This window comes from Pteropus vampyrus, unplaced genomic scaffold (assembly GCF_000151845.1).
Source record: "Pteropus vampyrus isolate Shadow unplaced genomic scaffold, Pvam_2.0 Scaffold5, whole genome shotgun sequence".
NCBI lineage: Eukaryota > Metazoa > Chordata > Mammalia > Chiroptera > Pteropodidae > Pteropus > Pteropus vampyrus.
The window spans coordinates 11,083,648-11,094,125 of NW_011888786.1; the positions used below are offsets into that span (position 1 = coordinate 11,083,648).

General features: G+C 33.6%; 1 pseudogene; it reads left to right on the forward strand.

Moving 5' to 3' along the window:
- The first annotated feature begins 1,254 nt into the window (after positions 1–1,254).
- LOC111743948 lies at positions 1,255–1,373 on the forward strand (annotated as a pseudogene).
- Positions 1,374–10,478: the final 9,105 nt, after the last annotated feature.

Genomic DNA, 10,478 nt, shown 5'->3' on the forward strand with positions numbered 1-10,478 from the left:
GTTATTTTTCATGCTTCTTAAATAATATTACTAATATCTTAAAAAACAAATTATAGAAAGTTCAGATTATGTTCCAACGTAGTATAAATACAGCTTGATATAGGTAGACAATTCTGTGAGAAAAGCTATCAATTACAGATCAGGTCTTTTCCCTATACTTACCCAAAGATAAGACTTTAAATTAATTATTCCAAGTGAGAATGAGTTAATCATAGTAAAATGAAAAAAGGGAAAGCAAGAAAATAGTTCTAGATTCTGGAGATGTTACCCTTAGCACCTTGACTGAGACAGATTTACATTTGAAGAATCTTAGAATTTGAGTAGTTGAATTTTCAGATAGAGGATTTTAACTATCTTATTGGCTCTGTATGTACCAGGATCCAGGAGTTCGGAATGATTCTGAATTTAGGAAGAATAATATTTGATACCAGAGTGATAAAGTGGAGAGTTAGACATTTTTCATAATGTATTTAGTGTAAACACTCGTTTCTGTCTCTCATGGTATTGGCTCTTTTGGAAAGCCCTTTTAGAAAAAAGACTGGACTACCAATAGCTTAGCAAGTTTAAATACTAAGAATGGACTCATCGATGAATGACTTCTTAGTGAGGAGCCAATTTAGAACAGACAGGGACAGGCAAACTGCTAACGGCAGGGCAGTCTGAGGTGTATAAGGATACAAGAGAAGAACAGCATGTTTTTATGTTAATTTGGTCTGTAACCTTGGCACTAAAGTGATAAGGGAAATCTCATAAGGTATAAATGAAGGTCTCCAACCAAGCTACTGAGGATGTTACATAATACATCAGGTATAAAACCTCTTTGACTACATATATATTGAGTGTTTCGTTGCTAATAACACTTAACCTACTGATATTGTAGAGTAGCAGAAAAAGCGTAACTTTTGAAGTTAGATGAGTTGAAGTTAACAGAGTACATTGGGTGAGCCATTTAACCTTTCTTGCTTTTGGTGCTCTCATCTGTAAAATGAGGACATTCAATCAGATTATCTGAATGGTCTCGTTGGGCTCCATAAAACCTGTGGCTTTACATATATTTAATGAACACACTCCAAGTAAGGTAGATATGGTATAATAGGAAAAGAAGTGGATTTATTTCAAGATAAAACAGACCTGATTTTGAGGTTTAGACCTGCTTAGATCTTTTCCCTCTGACCTTGTGATCTTGAACTTGAAATGTAAGTGCTATGAGACTGCAATTTCTCTTCAAAATGTGTATTTATTAAAAAACAAATGGTCTATGGCCATGCCACTCTGAACGTGCCTGATCTCGTCTGATCTCGGAAGCTAAACAGGGTCAGGCCTGGTTAGTACTTGGATGGGAAACCACCTAGGAACACCAGTTGCTGTAGGTGTTAAAAAAAATGAGAGAAACCATAGAGATACCTTTTCTAAATACTACATAAGTGTAACAAATGAACAGTTATATATTGGATATAACTAGGTCTCAAAAAAAAACCTAAAACGCCCAAAATTAAAACTTATTTTTTAAATACATATCCCTAGTTCCAGGCACATAAGAACAGATATAACTTCTTGCCACCTCTTCCCCAGCTGGGCATGCTGTTGTGTGTTAATATATTGATGGTAGATCCTCTGTCTTCTTGGGTCCTGGAATGACTAATAAAATAAGTCCCCGGCAACCCAGCAACCTGGACTAAACAGAGTCAGTGAGAAATATTAAGCCTAGAAACAATCTTTGTTGAATATTTATGCCACAGAGAAATCACTATGTTGAAGTAACAAGACCAAGTATGGATATTAAGCATGCTTGGACTTTAAGGAATACAAAGATTAGGTAGTTAAGTAATAAGAAAACATAGTGGAAGCAGCTAATATGATGCATTTTAAAGTAGAATGGTCCCAGAGGGGCATGTTTAGTATTGGAGATCACCAGAAATTGAACCAAGTCTGTATCAGTAACCAAGAAAGTTTAAAATAGGAAAAGTATCTATTCAATAGAAAGTGTGATTCTGGGGTATCCCTTTGTGTTCCTGTTCTCCAGAAGCTCATCATTCTGACAAAAAAAAAAAAGAGAGAGAGAGAGAGAGAGAGAGAGAGAGAGAGAGAGATGTCTATCCTCTTGGGAACAGAAAATGACAAGAATAGAGAAAGTATTCTGACTTCATTCACGTAGACAGGGATTTAAGGCAGTCCTCTCTCTGAAGTGAAATAGCAGGATTTATATGTTCACGTGTATGTATTTATAATGATATCATATGCTCATATAATTTGTATATCTGCTTATGGTAGTCTACATAACTAAAATTTTCCATGAAGGCTGAATTGTCTCTGTCTTGCATGGCTCATGGTAGGAACTCAATGAATATTTGCTTTACTTAGTCATAAAGTGAGTGAATAATTAAAAGCAGTAGGTATATGAATGAATGAATGCCAGGTATAAAGATTAGACACAATGTATTTGAAGCAGAAAGCTGTAGCTCGGTGGCATGCGAATAGTAATCACTTGTATTAGAAACATTGTAAACTGGGTTTAGGGCAGCAAAATATATGCTAAGCCATATCTTCATTGGAAAACACTGGGCTTTTAATATCTTTCCCACTTTAGTCTCAGGACCTAGTAGGGTAGATGAATTATTTTTACACCCTAGGATTTAGTGAACTTCTAGTCTTAACCCTGACATTCTCTTTTCTAGCTGTCCTCATTTTGCTCTCTCTCCTAAGCAGATTCTTCCATATTCTACTTCGTTTTAACTCCTCACCCCACTACTCCAAATGCCTTTGTCTGACTATATCCTATTCATCTTTTAGCTCTCAAGAAACTTTCTTTTCATTCTGTGAAAACTTTTATTTCTTTCTCTGTTGACATTTCTGTGTGTTTAACAGTGATCATACTTTTCTATTATTTAAAATCATTTTTCCTTTAACCTCTCTTCATCTGGAAGTTCCTATGACTTGCTTGATTGATACATAACAATCATTTGATAAAGATATAATGAATGGGTAAATAAAGTAATAAAACTAAATCTCCTAATACTTGAAACCTGGAAATTCAGGGACTGCAACTGTTTTATTTAAAAGAGTCATTTTTCACACATTACCCAATTGCCTTTTCAATGCAGAACTTGTGGGTTTTACAATACTCCAAAAAATAAGGAAATATATATATATATATATATATATATATATATATATATATATATATATATATATAACACTTATGCCTTTTAAATAATTTTTTAAAACATATAAATTGTATGATTCTTGGTGAAATTATGTAGATTAAAAATGATTGTTTTAGATACTTATACTACTCTACAGTTGCGAGCCTAACCAGCAGGAATCCACAAGAAAGTGAGCTAGGAGAGATGAAAGAGAATATCAACTCAATCTGAATCTGGTAAGAACAACGGTAGCATATCTGCATGTGAAATCTACATACAGGGGTCAAACTTTCCTAGGCAATGCAATGAAAGATGACAGAATCACATCCCTGATTTTTAGGTAACAGTTATTCAATGATTCTTAATAAGTATACATATGTTTACAATATAAAATAGTCACAAGAGTATGATCAATGTGTCAACATTAATTCAAATAATATTTAAAGGATAGCAAAAAGAAAACAAAGTAAAAATAAAAGGAGTAGAAATTATCCAAATAGAATTTCTTAAGAACTTCCTTTCTGTCTTTCTGCAGAAGCCTTTAAAAGAATGACTTGAAAATTCTACCAAAAATATTGTAGACAATAGGTAAGGGCAGAATAAATGAACAATCGATGTCTGCAAAAGAGTAGGCATATTGTACGTGGACAGATGCAATCAATCTTAAATCTTCGTTTTGTAAGGAGATCCACTTTCTCATCTGCCTAGTCCCAGCCAAAGAATCTTAAATATAATTGCACACATAGTAGGTACAAAATAATAGCTAAGTACACTATATGAGTTTGAATCTTTGCTTAGACAAGTTAAATAACTTCTTTATGTCTCAATTTCCTCATTTCCATAAAGGAGGAAAACAATACTAGTTATTTCCTAAATTTTTTGTAGAGATTAAATAAGTTAGTACCTATACATATTAGAGAACTGTGTGTGTGTGTGTTTGTCAATTACCAGATATTACCGTGAATGTTCGTACAGAACTATCACTACGGAAACCTGTGTTTGACAATCCTTTAAGGTTGTTTTATTCACTGCTAGTGTGCAAGCTCATCTAGGACACTCACCTTTAAGAACTTTGCTCTCTTCTTTGTTGTATTCTGTAAGATGTTATCCTGAAGATAATACTAGCTAACATTTGTGGTACAGTTACCATATGCCAGACACTTTATGTATTAATGCTTCTAACTATGAAAAATAAATAAATATGTGACTAAAATAAGACAGAGGTACTCATACCATTCCCATTTTAAGTTTTTGGAAACAAACATTAGCAAGGTCAAGTACTTGCTCTATCGATAAGATTAGATGCAGAATTTGGACTCATACACCTCAAATCCATGCCTTAACCTTCACATCTCTATTTCTGCTTCCTAGCAAAGGAGCTCTTTCCTTTCTTCCCCGAAATAATCTTCCTCTTCCTCCTTTTCCTCCTCCTTCCTCTTCTGTCTTTTTTTTCCTCTCCTCTCTTCTCTTCTATTTAATCCCAAATGCTTTCTCTCTCAAAATTTTTTGTTTAAATTAACTCAAAACTTTTTCTCAGGAGAAAACACTTCTCAAATGATGAAGTCTGAAAAATGATCCTACATTTCACAGAAATATTTAGCTGTAACTTATTCATTTATTTATAAAATATTAATTTTTTCCTACTATGAATCAGGCTATTTCTACATGCTAGAGACAAAACAGTGAAGAAAAGATAGGATCTTTTATTCTAGTACCTTAAACAAAAATACTAACTAAAAGTTATTCTAGTCAGATGGTGATAAATGCTGTGGGGAAAGATCAAGGTAAAAAGGTAGCAGGACTATGAGTGTGTGTGTTGATGTAGGGGGTGAAGGGAGGGCGTAAAAGAGAGGGAGGAGGGTGATAGGGAGGTAGGATAGAGGGAGAGAGAGAGAGAGTGAGATTAAGGAGGTGGTGTTCATTGTAAAGCAGTTGAGCCCTATAGTAAACCTCACTAAGATGATGATATTTGAACAACGAACTGAAGAGCAAGCACAGGAACCCAGAGGAAGGGAATTCCAGGAAGAGAGGAAAGGAACAGTAAGTGTAAAACCTCTGAGCAGATGTGTATAAGGAGTGGAGAAATAAACTTCATTTCTTGATGGAAAGAATGTCAAAATTACTTTACAAAAAGGGCATGCATATAGAGAAGGTAAACATCTGTGGCCACTTTTTGCAACCTATACTGTATGTAGGCTATTTGCTGTTGATGCTCAATGTGTGTAGAATTGAAAACTTTTGATGGCCATTCTTCTGTCTTTCTGCTTTAGTGTCACACCTCTCAGAGCACATTCTTAATCTTTACAACTTCTATTTAGAGACGAAATGCTCTCCTCCCACACTTTCTTATTTTTATGTCTAATTTTTAAAAATTATTGATCAGGGGAAAAATTCTATTTGGCTTAATGATTCTATGTTACCCTGCTTGTCACAACACATCCCTAGAGTTACATTAAGAAGGTGACAAAATGATATTTATTTTCAAAAAAGTGAAAGCATCTTACGGTATTTGAAAGTCAGTGACTATATGCTAGAATTCCTCCTTATCACTGTGATTTATGGATTGTGCATATGCTCAGACTTCTTTGGAGAATTTCCAGGAATCTACTGAATGATGTCCACCTTAATTTTTCTAATATCCATAAATTTGAAACAGATGGTCAGTACTTACTAGCAAACTGGATGACATACAGAGTCTCTACGAAGTTTTTAAATGCTAGGAATTCTTCCAAAGCAATGGGACTAAATGATATCATTTTGTAATATCCTCTCTGGAGATGGGGTGAAAATCAATGACTGTGCTCTTTTAGTTCTCAGTGAACTGATGTCCACTATATTATGATCTTGAAAATTACACAGACTCACACTATCAAATTGCTAACTATGACATCAGAGAAGTAAAGAGGAAGGAAGAAGGGTGAGAGATAACTTACTATAGAATCTGATGTTTACCTAAGGCATGGTTTTCTAAAGTATGTTTCACAGATGATTACCCTTAAAGATAATTGGAGGATAATTTTTGAAAATTAAGAAAAAAAACATGGAGTAACATGAGGAAGTAAGTTTGGAAGATAATACCTATAATTTCTCTTCTTTTTAGATATTTACAGTACACATCAGAGTAATTAAATAATCAGAGAAAATTAAAAAAAAAAAACAACTCACCTATCTGTGTTTACTGCTTCCTTTTTTAAAGAATGCAGTAGAGCATTTCCAAAATGAAATTGATCAGAACAGCTGGTCCCATTCTGAAGAATAGGAGCTAGACTGAGAGTGGGGCAGGTAGTGAATGTTCCTACCTAACCAGGTAGCAATAATGGTCATACTAGATTTCCTTTCCTAATGGTACTATGAAACCCAACCTCATTCAAGCTCTTTACAAGCAGGAAAGTTAAAGACACGTATAGAATCCCTATTCAGAGGGAGCCTTTAAGAAAGATTTTGGTGATCCGAAGGGAAAGAATGTGGAAGAAAGGGATGGTTAGAATTTTAGTCAATTTTTTGGTCCCACCATCCAATACACTGGTTTTCCTCCCACTTTTTTACGTGTTTGTTTTAAATTATGCATAGCTCTGTAATACTTTAGATTCTGGGAGGATTTATATAAATATGTATATAAACCATTCTCTAATAGTTGCTTACTCATACTGCATAATTAGTGAATAATTAGGAAAAAATGCCTATAAATTAATGCAGGACTAATTGAGATACAAAAAGCATGTAATGTATTCATTTGTTTAAAAAAATGCATAAGATTTTGGTATTCAAAACTTCTGGTTTGTGCATCATGACTTACTTGAATTAATTTTGTATTAAGTAACAGGACTTTAAACGTGCTACTAAATATGAAGCTCTAGGCCATCACTGACCTTCCATCATCCTCATTCATCTCACATCTAAATCTGTATCCAGGAACTAAATACAGTCATCCCTAACAAGACTGTCCTGACCAAACCTCTACTCCCATCTGATGGCTATGGGCACCTTTGGTCCCACACTGACCTTCTCTCTACACACATATATCAACTATTTATGAGATTAAATTCAGGAAGAATTTTTAAAAATAGTAAAGATAACAGGTTTTTTTTTTTTTTTTTTTTCCACTCTGACTCATTACAAAGTGACTTCTATACTTTAGCTAGGTCTCCTTTAATCCTTTCGAAGACAGCTTAAGTCAATTTATGTTATAGTAAAACCAGGAAAATATAGTTACATATTGGCTATCCTTCTTTATCCCTTATTGCTGGTCACAAGTCATAACATGCTAATGTTTCAGAGCTATCAGTGAACACAATGTTAGTGCTTCTTGGATTGTGGTTTGGTATCATCGTCAGCTTGGAAAGCTTCCTGCTCACAGAAAGTTTGAGGTTTTGTTTGGGTTTAAGAAAACTTGTGAAATCAATAGGCAAGCCAGCACATATTCCTCTTCTCTATTCTGAGATTAGCTTTTTCTAGTTTACTCCTTTACTTCTTCCTGTATACTTTGTTCCTGTATATCAAATCATGATAGACTCCCTCTGGTCCATTTTCCCAAAAGCTTATAGCAGAATTGGAGTTTATTTTTTTATTTTTTTTGGCTTATTTACTCTTAAGGGTTGCTCAAAAAAGGTAAGAAATCTAATCATAATTGTCTTGTATGTTTGAAAAATTATAGATTGACACATTTGGTAATATCTAGGAATCGAATATTTATAGGAAGTATAAATATTCCTATAAAGCAGTACCAGCTTCATCTGTCATTGTACATTTTCATCCAATGCAGATAAAATGTGGTAATTTATTTTAATACTCTTCTACTGCTACATAGAAAAATAATTACAAATTCTGTGGGAATTTTTTCATTTACAGGATGATCTATGTCATCTCTTCATATCTAGATTGATGATCATATAATATTTCTCCATACTCTACTTTTTAGGCCTTTTCTCAGTTAATCTGTAAAGATGCACATCTGCTCACAATGAAAACAACTTGTCATGTTTATAAAGCACATTTAATATATCATTAACTACATCATAAAAAATATCTTATTTCACATTATAAAAGTCAACAGTATCCCTTTTGTATTTTTTCCTATATAAGAGAGCTCTCAGGCCCACATAGATGGACTCAAGCCTTTAAGTAATGTAGTCACTGAAGCTGTGGAATTGCACTTCATAATTTTTTTCATAGTTTCCAAGATTTGTGGTTGATAACCTAAATATAAGTTATGATCATAACACAAGCACCTTTTTCAGAATTTTTTAAAAAAATAGATTTCTAAATAAACAACCTGATGAAACAGCGGAGCAAGGAAAGCAATAGGTCTAACACTACCTCTTAAACAAATCTAAATGGTCAGATTTTTTTTCTGTTATATTTTAATTTCTTATTCAATGTACTTTCTTAAGTCAATATAATTTTGCTTAGAGTGTAAATGCAACAGAGGAGGAGTTTGTAAGTAATCAATGCTATAGGTTCAATATTTAAAAAGTCTGAAATAAGGACCAGATGTACAGTTCTCTCACTTATGTTTTCTAAGAAGCCTGTGTTTGGCTAATACATTTCAATGGATCTGGAGAACATTCTAGCTCCCAGCTCCCATCTTAATCTCTGTTCCAATAGTAGCCCATTTGGAGAGATCATAGAAAACTCATAAATATGTTGTTACATATTGGAGATTATTGATATCACAGAAGGATTCCTATACTGTGAGTCACCCCTAATTACGAAAGTGTTGAAATAAAATTTCCTCAATCTAAAACTATATCTCCATTCTATTTTGTGTTCAAATGATCTCTAAATACTTTTTTTTTTTTACTTTAATAATAATCAGTTAAAACTCATGGCTGACACAGAATATGTACTAAATTATATCAAATGCTTTAGGACTAGAGAACATGTCCATATTTGGTCTTTTAAGATTTCTTCGAATCATCTAAATTGTATTGTATAAACTATATTTACCTCTAAGGTAAGGCATTTTAAGGCTAATTTCAGTTTAAGGGTCCCTATAAAAATAGAATCTATATTAAACCTCAGGCAAGGGCCTAAGGATACCTTTGCTAATGGTAAATAGTGTACCTAACAATACTATTTATCCATCATTTTCTCTTTTATTGATTCTTTATATTTTAGCTAACAGTCTTCAGCAAAAACATTTTAAACACCAGGATTACGAACCACTGAAAATGACATATTGAAAAATGCAGTGTGTGTGTGTGAGTGTGTACGTGTGTGTACTTTTTGACTTTTGGCTTTCTGTCTGTGCAATCCATTCTTCAAAATAACATGGAGAACAGAAGTTTCAAGGAGAGTTGTAGAAGCCTGGAGAACTTTATTGAGACATTTTTACTGCGAATAGTCAGTAAGGAAAAAAAGTATCGCTTTTCTAAAGACATACCATCTTAAACTGTGATCTTTTTAATTCTTAGTGGCTGAGTAGAGTCGGTGCCACTGTCATTGGAATGTGAGATCTCAGGATCGAATAAAAGATCGAAAGGAATGTAATTCCTTTGTGTTTGTAATTTTTTAATGTTATCAGTTTATTATTCTTTTATATTTCATTCAAGACCCACAATAGAGCTAAAGCAACTATTGGTCATGTTAAATATTTTTTTCTAATTAACAAAAACATTTTATTAGAAATTTGTGGGTATTTTGGTGGCGTTCATTTGTGTTTTCAGGGTCATTTATAAGGTAACGTGTCATTATTACCTCTGGCGCATTAGACACATTCTCTTCATAAAGTTTTATATTCTGCATGCAAAATAGGTTTAGAATAACCATATTTATACTCTTTTTTCCCTGTCCCTCTTATTTCTTTTACCCTTTACCTGATCACAAGGGGAAAGTAAGGCTATAACTAATGTTTTAGAGTATATGGGGGAAAGTAATACTGAATCAAAACATAGAAGTGATACTGAAACTACGTAATGACCTGTTCGGACATGTGCTGGCCAATCAGAGCGCTTGCCAACTCTAAACAGCAGAGCCAGGCGCACAGGTGCACATGTGGTACACATGAGTCCAAGCTTCAGGCCAGTGGCTTATAGTCATCACTTCCTTTTGGGTAACTTACTTTGTTAAAATAGGAATGGCATGTGGTAGACTTATTCTGGTAATCATTTCACAATATATACATATATTTAATCCTTATGTTGTGCTCTTGAAACTGATATAATGTTGTATGTCAATTTCATCTCAATAGTTAAAAAAAAATGGTTTACCACCTTCTCCCCTTCAACTATACTTTAGTTAAAAAGGAAATAAGAATAGCACTCTTGTTATCTTTGGTTTCTAGTTATAGATCTGTGATGAGCTACCTTTTGTGATTAAAAAAGGAGAAAAAATAAT